This window comes from Amblyomma mixtum, chromosome 10 (genome assembly GCF_055824585.1).
Source record: "Amblyomma mixtum isolate Tamu chromosome 10, ASM5582458v1, whole genome shotgun sequence".
Lineage (NCBI taxonomy): Eukaryota > Metazoa > Arthropoda > Arachnida > Ixodida > Ixodidae > Amblyomma > Amblyomma mixtum.
This window is the reverse complement of record NC_143021.1, coordinates 116,863,220-116,875,342: the sequence shown is the minus strand read 5'-3', so window position 1 is coordinate 116,875,342 and position 12,123 is coordinate 116,863,220.

The window sequence follows — 12,123 nt, the reverse complement described above, 5'->3', positions numbered from 1 at the left end:
GAGTGGTGAGGGCCGGGTTTGTCAATCCATAGTGTGCCATAGTGTGAAAAAGCACATCGAAAAGTGGCTATAATTTCATAAATACATAAGATTGCACACAATTCGAAGAATGTGGCTGGACGGTTTTTAGGTGGACATCGCTTTTTCGGCTCCGTATTAGGTGAGCGGGCTCTGCCATGCCATTAGGGATCGCCATGAGAAGGTGATTAACACCAGCCCGTTTAAATGCCAGGTTTCACATAGGTCAAGGTTAGTAGACCGCGTCTGCGCAGTAGGTTGTGCTCCCTATGTGTTGCAAGGAAGTTCATACAGGTCAGACCAGTCGCTGTTTTAACATTCGTTTAGGAGAGCATCTCAATTCACAGCGAGATTCTAGGTATCCCCATTTGTTGTTGTTGTTGTTGTCCTCTAGAAAATGGCGCATACCCACTGCGGATGATTGGCCAAGACACAGGCGGCAACTGATAGGTGTACAAAATGTTAAACAAGAAAATAAGAGACCACTGCCGCGATTGAGGCAAAGAAGAAGAGGTAATAAAAATCTCTGCCTCTCCTGTAACCGAGAGTACGAGGTCATCATCATCATCATCAACCGAGAGTAGAGTAAGCATGAAATGTTTACGGGCCTAATGTCATCTCGGTGGACACCCGAACCGCCCCGTACAGGAAGGGAGGAACGCCACCACCCGTTCAGCGCGATGCCTTGCCATTTGAACGCAAGGTTTTTTGAGGAAAGGAAATGGCGCAGTAATTCTCTGCCATCTCGGTGGAACACCACCACCTGTTCGGCGCGATGCCTTGCCCTTTGAACGCAGCGCTTCTCCCCCGGGCCCCTGTGCGCCTGCGCGGATTTGTTTCGATGCGCGAAGCCCCTAAGAGATCACGTATGACAACGAAGTGTATCGTGGCATTTATGTGCTTTTTGCACGCGTTATTAGAAATCGGAAATTATAATTCCGTGCATTATCAAACGCACAGCGACTGATATCTTGATAAACATTGAGAAGGCACTGGCAGCATTTATTTTTTGTGACTCCTTTGGAGACCAACCGGCGCTTGCATGCCGGTCGCGTAGGAGGGCTTACAGAGTCTCGTTAAATCTCGTTAAGTCTCGTTCGGTGCCCGGATGTTCTCGTTTCAGAGCCCGGATGACTGGAATTCAGTGCCCGGATGAGTGGGTTTCAATGCCGGGATGAGTGGATTTTAGTGCCCGGATGAGTGGATTTCAGTGCCCGCATGATGGCTCTCGGTCTCGGCGTGACGTCACCACACTGCCGACAACGGGGGCTAAAAGCATTTCATGCTTAAAAATGGCACGCTCTAGTCACTGACACAAAGATTTTGTTGCGCCAGTGTTATAAGGCAATCCGAGAACCCAAGCAAGCATATTCTATCCGCAAAAAATCATCCACAATGTATAAGCCAGCCGTCCTTGTAGCTGGTTGACAAGGAGGTTGTTTCTAAATAATTTATGGCCTCAACTTGCGGTAAACTAAGCAGGGGGAAATTTTGTTTTGATTTTACTTTACCGCGTGTCAATGATTAGCTAATGATCACCCCTTGGAAGTGCTTGTGCAAGTCCTCTCGGCTCTGTAATGTCACATGACTTTCAAGCATCAATTCTGTAATCTTTCCGACAAAAACTTTAGTAGGAAATCGGCGCTCGTCTGTGGTGTTGCTTTCTTTTGTGTTTTCGTCTGTTTCGAGCTGTGCCGTTCACAATGGACTTTTACCAACTCTCCAAGTTATCCATCCTTTTTCAAAAATAATGTAATTTTTGCGCACAACCTATTCGTGTTTTAGTATAAGGCGTCTATTTTGCTGCCATCCTTACTGTGCGACAGAACTGAGCTGAACTTGAATTTGACCCATCCCTTCAGTCGTACGTGGTTGTTGATAAGCATCGCAAAATATCGAAGTCACACAAACTCCCACATTTGACGTCAATCGCTGTTTCTGCAGGGAGAGAAATGCGACCGCTATTAAAATTAAATGACATCAGTTTTATGTTTAACTGCGCCCCTCCCAAGGAGAGGAAGAACGTAGCGCATAGTTCGCGAGTTGTGGTGGGCACTGCAGATACAAAGCCAGGACACTGTCGCACGTGAACTTTCGTTTCTTGTTCAAACGTCCCCTTCGCCACATCCCGAAACCTACAGACCTCACGCTAGGCAGGAACCGCCACTTCACCTCGTCAACAGTTCGCCTCAATGTAAGCTTAAGTTAAGGACAACGCAGCAAGCTATGGAAAGAAAAATGATAGGTGTAACGTTAAGAGGTCGGAAGCGGGCGGAGTGGGTGAGGGAACAAACGCAGGTTAATGACATCCTTGTCGATAAGAGACAAAGATGGCAATGTCATTAGCAATATGGGTAAGATATTTAAAGTAGCCGGAGAGTTTTACACAAATCTATACAGTAGTGATTGCAGAAGCCGCCGCGGTGGCTCAGTGATTATGGTGCTCGGCTGCTGACCCAAAAGACGCGGCTTCGATCCCGGCCGCGGCGGCTAGAATTTCTTTGGAGGAGAAATTCTAGAGGCCCGTGTACTGTGCGATGTCAGTGCACGTTAAAGAACCCCAGGTGGTCGAAATTTCCGGAGCCCTCCACTACGGCGTCTCTCATAGCCTTAGTCGCATTGGGACGTTAAACCCCATAAACCAAACCAGTAGTGATTGCAATCAGAATGTTACTGAGAGAGGCAGTAGAGCACAGCAATGGGACATCCCACCAGTAACGAAGGAGGAAGTAAAGAAAGCCTTAGGAGCAATGCAAAGGAGGAAAGCAGCTGGTGAGGATCAAATAACAGCAAATTTGTTTACAAATTAAGGCGGAAGGAGAGATAGTGCCCGAAAAACTAGTCACCCTGTGTACGCAATGCCTTGTGACCTCGAGCGTACCGGAAGCTTGGAAGAACGCTAACATTATCTTAATTCATAACAAAGGGGACGTCAAGGACTTGAATAATTACAGACCGATCGGTGGTGGTGACTTGATCGCATGGCACTGTTCACTGGTGACAACGGTACAAGATCATGAGGGAAAAATAGGGCGCGGTAAGTAGCAATACGAGTTAGCACAGCAGCCAATTCTCTCTCTGCCCGTCCAGTGATCGTAGCGCCACCACGCTGGTATATGCAGCGGGGACACATTACTATCTCGACTATATTAAGGCGGAAGCCTTTAATGTCTCATCGCTGTAAGCAGCAGTTGTCAACAGAAATGTCACGCTTTTCAATTGGTCGAAACGGTCCTGACGTCACAGTGCGCGAATATCAAACGGGGCCAATTGTACTTTGACAATTGTACCATGCAACCAATTGAAGGTATAGTGATGCTCCAAGTAAGTGGGGCTGAGCTTAGTTAATTGCTTCATTGCCCAATTACCCTAATTAACTTTTCTAGTCAGGCCGTATACAGAAATAAAACCGAGTAGTAAATTGGTCCAGCTCGGGAATCGAACCCCGGTCTCCGGCGTGCGAGACGAGCATGCTATCCACTCCGCCATGCCAGCTTTTTTTTTTCTTTATTGCCTGCCTTTGGCTCATGACATTGCACAACAAAAATACACATAACGTTATATACATACGACACTGTCGTGGTCAGCCAGCACGAGACTGGCTTCGTCAGCTTAAAATTCCCGCAACATACACAACGGCTCTAGTCTTGAGAGCCACTCGGGAGGCTCCGCAGCTGCTTTTTGGATTGCAAGAAACCAGTCCATGCTTTCCCGAAAATAAATTCGGGCCGGTCGTGCGTCTTTGTCACAATGGTAGCCTGCCATTCTGGAGCGCCATATACAGTAGAGGCCCAAGAGCATTATGAGATCAAAAGGTGCCCCATCCTCATTATCAGTGCTTAAATAGCGAATTCCGTGCGCGTCAAGTGGTAGCTCTTTCTTTATAGTCATTTGTAACACGTTCCACAAATAAACCCCTTCCCAGCAATGCAAAAAAACATGGTCTATTGTTTCACGCTGTTTACAAATTAAGCAGTTCGATCCCCACGGTAAAAAGAAATCCTTTCCCTCTAGAAACTTTTTCACTGGTAACGTCCCGGTTTGTAACTTAATAAAGAAAGTCTTTACTCCTGGTGGCACCTGCATTTTCTTCACCTTTTTTAAAACATCCCCTCCCGGGCTTCCACTGTACAAGGCCCTGTACATGGGCTCTGGGAAAACAATATCACAAAGATCATTGTACAACTTTTTCCTTTTACTTTTCCACAAATAATCGGTGGAAAAACGTGCCGAAAGAAACCGAACGCTTGCTACAATCTCTTTGTAGTAACCAAAAGTTCCACCAGAGAGCTCGTCTGTGGATACTACAAACTCCGGCAGCAATCGTCGCAGCTTCACTTGGCACACGGTGCGCAAGAACGGGTCTGTGACGTCGCGAAAAAACAAAAAACGGTTCACCAGCTGCCTTAAAAAGAGGTGCCCTAGCCCTAGCCCCCCGTCTTTTACTCGCCGGAACAGGTTCGTTCTGCTACAACGTTCCCATTCGGACGCCCATATGAAAACTGCAAAAATCCTGTGTAGCTTCTGAACGTTCACACGCGAGCAATGCAAAACCTGCATCACATACCAGAGTTTGCTAATAAAACAAAGATTGCAGACATTAGCTCTGGCGAAAATTGAAAGGCTGGTGCCTTTCCATTTCCCAGCTCGGTCACGTGCGTCTTTAGTTTGCTCTTTCCAATACTCCTCGCTATCGCGATAAGCATCGAGCGGAACGCCCAAATACTTGCCCGGGGTCGTCGCCCACGGTACGTTAGCGAAATGGTCCGGGTGGGATGGCCACCATCCATGCCAGAGCCCAAGGCACTTGGACCAGTTAACCCCGCTACCTGTGACTTCGCTGAACGTGCGTACACACCTGACAGCTTCACTTATGCTCCCCTGATCAACCGTAATTACTGCAACGTCATCTGCATAGGCCAGCACTCCGCCATGCCAGCTCGATGGTTTGGAATAAACAAAGGCGCGTCTAGTGAATACGGTGTCTTCGCTCACTCTCATCCTCCTCCCTTCCCTTCCGGCGAGGCTTAGGTGTCCACAGAGATATGAGAGACAGATACATTTCCTTTCCTCAAAGACCAATTTACCGACGAGCGAGGCGTAGAACCGAATGGGCGATGGCGTTCTATGGACTCCCTGGCAGCGTTGCAAGACGCTGTCGCCACTCTTAGAGGCGAAGCTTAACATCTTAACCACACATCATTGACCACACTTTAGGTCAAAAAGGTGCCCCCCTGAATTTTGAAGGGTGTCCACCGAGATATGTGAGACAGTTACTGCGTGATTTCCTTTCCTCAAATACAATTTTCATTTCCTTCATTACGGGCCCTCTTTGTCTTCTTTCACTACCACTACCTCCCTTCCCCTACGGTGCGGTTCCGGTGTAGACCGAGATGACACAGAATTACTGCGCCATTTTCTTTCCTCAAAACGCGTTACGTTCAAAGGGCAAGGCATTGCGCCGAACAGGTAGTGGCGTTCCGTGGACTCCCTGGCAGCGCTACAACACGCTGTCGCGTTCCACTCCTAAAGGCGAAGCTTAAGCGTCATTAATTAGCAGTTAATCAGTAATTAACCTTTAATTAGTGATTTGTCATCACTTAGTGATTAGTACTCAATTATTTTTTTTGTTTGTATGTTTCGCTCGGCGAAATCGTCGAATTCGCAACAACGATGGGACTGTTACCTTTCTGCGGCCGCTGAGTACAAATTAGCTCTGAAAAATGCTAAGGACACCTTCTTTAACAGTACTTTGCCAGCTTGCTGATTAATAACCCTAGACAGTTTTGGAACACTGTGAACAAGAAAGATAGTTCGTCACTACTACTTACCATCTTCTGACGGCGTTGCATTTTCACCTCATGAATGCGCTAGTGTTCTTAACAGTGTTTTTGTTGCTGCTTTTTCTGGCAATGTTTCCCTTACCAATCAGGAGTGTCCGGTCTTGGATGCTTTTCCCATGGATCCAATTCTTTTTGACACAACTGGCATCCTGAGGATAATTGAAAACCTTAAGATTTCTTCCTCCTGTGGCGTCGATAACATTAATTCGAAATTTCTGGTTAACACAAAGATGTACAGTTCCATGATCCTCACCAAACTGCTTGACCAGTCTCTGGAAACAGGCTGTATTCCCAATGACTGGAAGGTTGGGAGGGTGATTCCGCTGCATAAGTCTGGCGATAAACATTGCCCTGATAACTTTCGCCCTGTGTCGCTCACCAGCATTCCATGTAAAATCATGGAACATGTCATCTACACTCATCTTGTCAACTTTTTAGAATCCAATTGCTTTTTCACTAATGCCCAACACGGCTTCCGTAAATCATTTTCATGCGAAACGCAACTCATATGTTTCACAAATGACCTGCATTGCATTCTGGATCGTGGGTCCCATGCTGATTCTGTATTTATGGATTTTTCTAAAGCATTTGACAAGGTTTCACATGAGCTTCTTTTTCTTAAACTAAACAGCCTTAACATTGATTCCACATTGCTTGCATGGTTGCATTGTTTTCTTTCAAACCGAAGTCAGTTCGTAACAGCAAATAACGTCAATTCAGATTCCTCTCCTGTTTGCTCTGGCGTGCCTCAGGGGTCCGTTCTTGGGCCCCTCCTCTTTCTCATTTATATAAACGACTTACCAACTAATAGTCAATCCCGGATATATAGAACCCGGATATATCGAATTATTGCCTATATCGAACAGATGTAGAATCCCCTTGGGAATCTCATGCAAAAGTATAGGAAATTTGTTTACGTTTATCGAACTCCTGTGCACCCTATATTTGATATATCGAACTCCGTGCCATGCCGAGCCCCCGCAAGTGCGCTTCTCCCAGTATGCGTCACCCTGGAAGTGGGCTTCTTTCACTAGCGCGCGCTCCTGCAAATGGGCTTCTCCTAATAAGAATTCACGCGGCGCTGGCCTTGGACAGCTGCGCTCTTAGTCACTGATGGGAACTTTGTGGGGGGTGTGAAAGGAAATGGGAATGGCCATAAGGAGCTGGGAAGAGGGAAACCCTGCTGGCCGCATGCCCGCAGACACCTAATTTCTGATGCTCACATCGTGGCTGACATCATCGATACCGAGGAAGCGGACCCGAGCAGTGACGAAGATTGTGCGAAGAGGCCCAGCCGCCATGCACTGCGGCTGAACTTGCATCCGCATTCAGCGTCATTCGTCGCTGTTGTGGCGCAATGGAGGGCACTGGACTTTCTCATTTGGATACTATCAACAAGCTTGAGGACAGCTTAATGAACTGCATGGTGCAGAGGAAGAGGCAAGCAAAGCTCACTGACTTTTTTCTTGCGAAATAAAGCGCGCTGATCGTGGAGTTGTGCTTTCGTTTTTGTGGACTTGAGAGGAGTAAATCGGTAAGTTCCCACTTGCTACGATCCCGGGAAATTGTCCGTGATTTGCGCAGTTTTAAAATAAGCGTCTAATAGGCATATTTTATATTTCGAATTATTGATATATCGAACTTTTTCGCGATCCCCTTCGAGTTCGATATATCCGGGATCGACTATATCGTCTTCCATTTGTCTTTTTGCCGATGACTGTGTTATTTACCGCGAAATTAATGATGATAATGATGTATGTGTTCTTCAGTCAGATATTAACAAGGTACTGGATTGGTGTAACCTGTGGAATATGAAGCTAAACATTACTAAATGCAAGCATTTGCCCATTTCTCGTCTATCTAATACACCCTCTACCTACTGCATCAATGGCATCACTCTTGAGACTGTGTCGTCTTATAAATATCTGGGTGTTCACGTCTCTTCTAACCTGTCTTGGAAAACTCATGTTGACTACATTACAAATAACGCCAATCGCATGCTTGGATACCTTCGCAGAAATTTTTCATGTGCACCGAGTTCATTAAAACTATTACTTTACAAAACATTGATCCGCTCTAAATTGGAATACGCTTCATCGGTGCGGAACCCTGGGGTCGAATCTCTCATTTCTGACTTAGAATCAATTCAAAACCACGGTTGTCGCTTCATTCTTTCCAACTATCATCGTACTAGTAGTGTAACTGCCATGAAAACTAACCTTTCCCTACAGCTTCTTTCCCATCGCAGGTCAATAGCTTCATTATGTACTTTTCACAAAATTTATCATAATCTTTATCTTAAAGAGAAACTACTAAAAAGACCACCCTATATTTCCGCACGCATTGATCACCGTCACAAAGTTTGGATCCCTCCTTGTCGTACAAGATGTTTTCATGATTCATTCATACCCAGAACTTGTGTCAGCTGGAATCACCTTCCCCACAATATTGCTGCAATTACGGATACTGCTGCATTTCGTAACGCTGTTATTAATTTTATATAAGTATGTGTCTATAACTTTGTTAATTTATTAGCTGCTGCTTTCTTTTGTGTTTTGTTTTGTGTAATGCTGCCTTTTGTTAATTCTGTTATTGATTTTATACCAGTGTGTGCTGTAACTATATTCAATTTTTCTAGCTGCTGTTTTGTTTTTTGCACTTGCATGTTATTCCCACTCCCCTCTGTAACGCCTAACGGCCCTGATGGTAAATAAATAAATAAATAAATAAATAAATAAATAAATAAATAAATAAATAAATAAATAAATAAATAAATAAATAAATAAATAAATATGTGACGCCACCAGTGCCACAGAAGCAGCGAAAGTGATGCGGAAAACGCTTTCGCCTCTACGCACTTTAGACGGTCAAAGTGCCCCCTGAATTTTTCGCTGCTCATCGCGTGAGCCGGCAGGCAAAGCCACACTGAATGGTACGGCAAAACAGCGCTGACGGACGGGACGGAAGAAGATGAGACAAACACATGCGCTGAACTAACAACCAAATGGTTTAATGCGAAAGAGGGGTGCAATATAAAGCATAGAAGGGAAAAAACTGGGGTGTAAACATGACAAGGCATACATTCCGGATATCATCAATGATTAAGAAAAGCGATCTCCTGTGGGAATAGAGCCACCGATGGTTGGCTTACACATGAGTTGCCTAATGTGTGAATGTGAAAGGCCTCCGATATCAGGCGTGAGGTGTGATCTCTATACTTGGCGATGATAGTGGTTTGGTCTAAGAACGCCTCACATTTGTCGCAATCTGCGAAATGAATGACCATGTTATTTCGGTGTGACTTGTTTTCTATGCCTTTCGCGTGTTCGCGTAGCCGATCATTGACGCACCGTCCGGTCTCTCCGATGTAAAATCGGCCGCGTGACAGTGGAACCTTGTAGATCACACCACAGCAACAGCTGACAAATTTGTTTCTGTGTTTCTTCTGACATGCCTTCTTTCCACTTTCCTGATTCACTCTCTTGCACAGGCCTCCCAACTTGTTCCTGGCAGAGAAAAGGAGCTTCACGCCGGCTTTGTTCACAATCTTTTTCAGGTTGTGCGATACTTGATGAACATACGGAATACATGTTATGTTCTTATTGTCCAGTTTGCGCGTCTCCTTCTGAATTCTGCATTCTTTTAATATCGACTCTGCTATGCTAGATAAGACCTTCGTCGGGTAGCCAGCAGCGGTAAGCCTAGTAACCTGCGCGTCAAAGCTGGCTTGGGTTTTATGCGCACATGACATGTCCCGTCCGTCAGCGCTGTTTTGCCGTACCATTCAACATGAACCAACCAGCACGACTCAGCCCTCTCGTTGAAAGCCACACTGTCTACTTAAAATACTCTTACGCTTCGCGTAGTAAACACTCTTTTTGCAAACGCCGTTGCTGCGTCCGCATTGCTGTGTGCAGTTACATTATTCTCGAGTGTATGAAGCGAAAATAGGTTGGGAACGAAGTGACCCTATTAACTGGAAATAGGTCAAAATATCGCGACGTAAGAAAGTTGAGGATCTTCAATGCTTTCTGATTTTTGTTTTCTGAAGTCACGAAGTGGCCGGAATACCTAGGTTTTTCTTCCGCATTGGCCCTTCTCATTCTGGCAGAAGTGTTGCAGAAGCCGATCACTACGGTGAATTTTAGAATAACACGTCGTTCGGATGGATTGCGGTTTTCGATTAAATTAGGAGAACGACGGCGCTCGTCTCGTATTCTTTCTTGTGTCGTCAGGTTTGCGCAAGCGCTCATAATTTTTTAGAATAAAAAAGTACCTTCCTTCGTGCAAATATAGTGCGGTAATTAATATCACCCACTCACTAATGAACAGAAGTAAAAGGCGAACTGCGTGGTATTTTGTGCAACAGTCTCCCAAGGGAACAGCAGTTCACAATTAGTAGAGAAGTGCCGGAAATGACAAAGGAATACGTCTACTTAGGGCATGTGGTGACCGCTGGTCCGGATCATGAGAGGGAAATAACTAGAAGAATAAGAATGGGGTGCGTATGGCAGGTTTTCTAAGATCATGAAATGCAGTTAATCAATATCCCCGTAGAGAAAAATAGACAACAGCTGTATCTTACCGGTGCTCACCTATGGGGCGGAAACGTTCAGATTAAGTTAAGGACAACGCAGCGCGCTATGGAAAGAAAAATGATAGGTGTAACGTTAAGAGATCGGAAGAGGGCAGAGTGGGTGAGGGAACAAATGCGAGTTAATGACATCCTTGTCGAAATCAAGAGGAAGAAGTGGGGGCTTGGGCAGGGCATGTAATATGAAGGCAAGATTACCGCTGGTCCTTAAGGGCAACGGAGTGGATCCCAAGAGAAAGGCAAGCGTAGCAAGGGGTGGGAGAAAGTTAGGTGGGCGGATGAGATTAACAAGTCTGCGGGGATAGGGTGGCCGCAACTGGCGAAGGACAGGGTTAATTGGAGAGACATGGGAGAGGCTTTTGCCCTCCAGTCGGTAGAGTCAGGCTTCGGGTGTTAATGATGATGATAATTATGATGCTGACTGAGAACGCTCCCAGTGAAATAAATAACTGGACACAACACTACTACATGTCAAGAATTATCTTGAAATGATTTTCAGTGTGGGCTCGGCAGCAGCACATCGAGCACAATGCTCAGGAACCCATTTTGCTTCATTGCGCAGGTTTTGGCCGTCTTGCTGCCCGTACAACCATCATGCCTCGGTTATTTCTTCGAAGTGCCTTCATATCAAGCAAGTGTCGTTTGCTTCGAGACTCCAGCACGTGCCACCCTTTGCTTGATTAACCACCCCAGCGTGCCTATCACCACCGTTTCTGCGACTGCGCCATCACTGGGAACGTCACATCACGAGGGTATCGACGCCTATATAAGAAGCTCCTCATCGCCGCCGGCATCCAGTGGGCTCGGCAGCAGCACATCGAGCACAATGCTCAGGAACCCATTTTGCTTCATTGCGCAGGTTGGTAACTATTTATCTGCCAGTTGCTATCGTAGCGATAACCGCTTTCTGTTGCTGCTGCCCTGCCCACTGTGTATAAAAAATGCTTTGTCGTACGTTTATTCTTTCCAAGACGATCTGTTAAAATGTGGTGACATAGAATCAAATCCAGGCCCAGATATGACAGAAAAGGAAATGCTGCAGCAGCTACTCTTGGGCCAAATCACCCTGGCGTCGTCTTTGAACGACGTTCTGGCAAAACAGGGTTCTTTTGAAGAAAAGATAGATGGCTTGACAGATAGGATTAAAAGTCTTGAAAATGAGGTAGCAACGATCAATACTTTAAAAACGGAATTGCAGGACCTGAAGTCGACTGTAACTAAAATGCAAGGCACCATTACATACCTGTTAAATAAAACAGACGACCTGAAAAACAGGAGCCGTAGGAACAACCTACTTATTTTCGGAATAAAAGAAGAGAATGAAGAATCAGAAGCAGAGCTTAGGGAAAAAATAACAAGGGAAATTTTTGACGAGAAGTTAGGAGTGGCAATAAACAGTATAGAAAGGTGCCACAGAATAGGTATGAAATCAACAAAAAATCGCCCTGTCATCATAAAATTGAGTGACTACCGAGAAAAGGCTTCAATAATGAAGGCATGCCCGAAGTTGAAAGGCACAGATTTTTCGGTTAGTGAAGACTTCTCAAAAAGAATTCGTGACGTCAGAAAAAAGTTATGGGAAAGCGCATCTCGGGAAAAGAGCAATGGTGCCAAGGTTAAGCTGGTGTTTCACAAGCTTAACATCGACGGTAACATGTTCGGATGGGA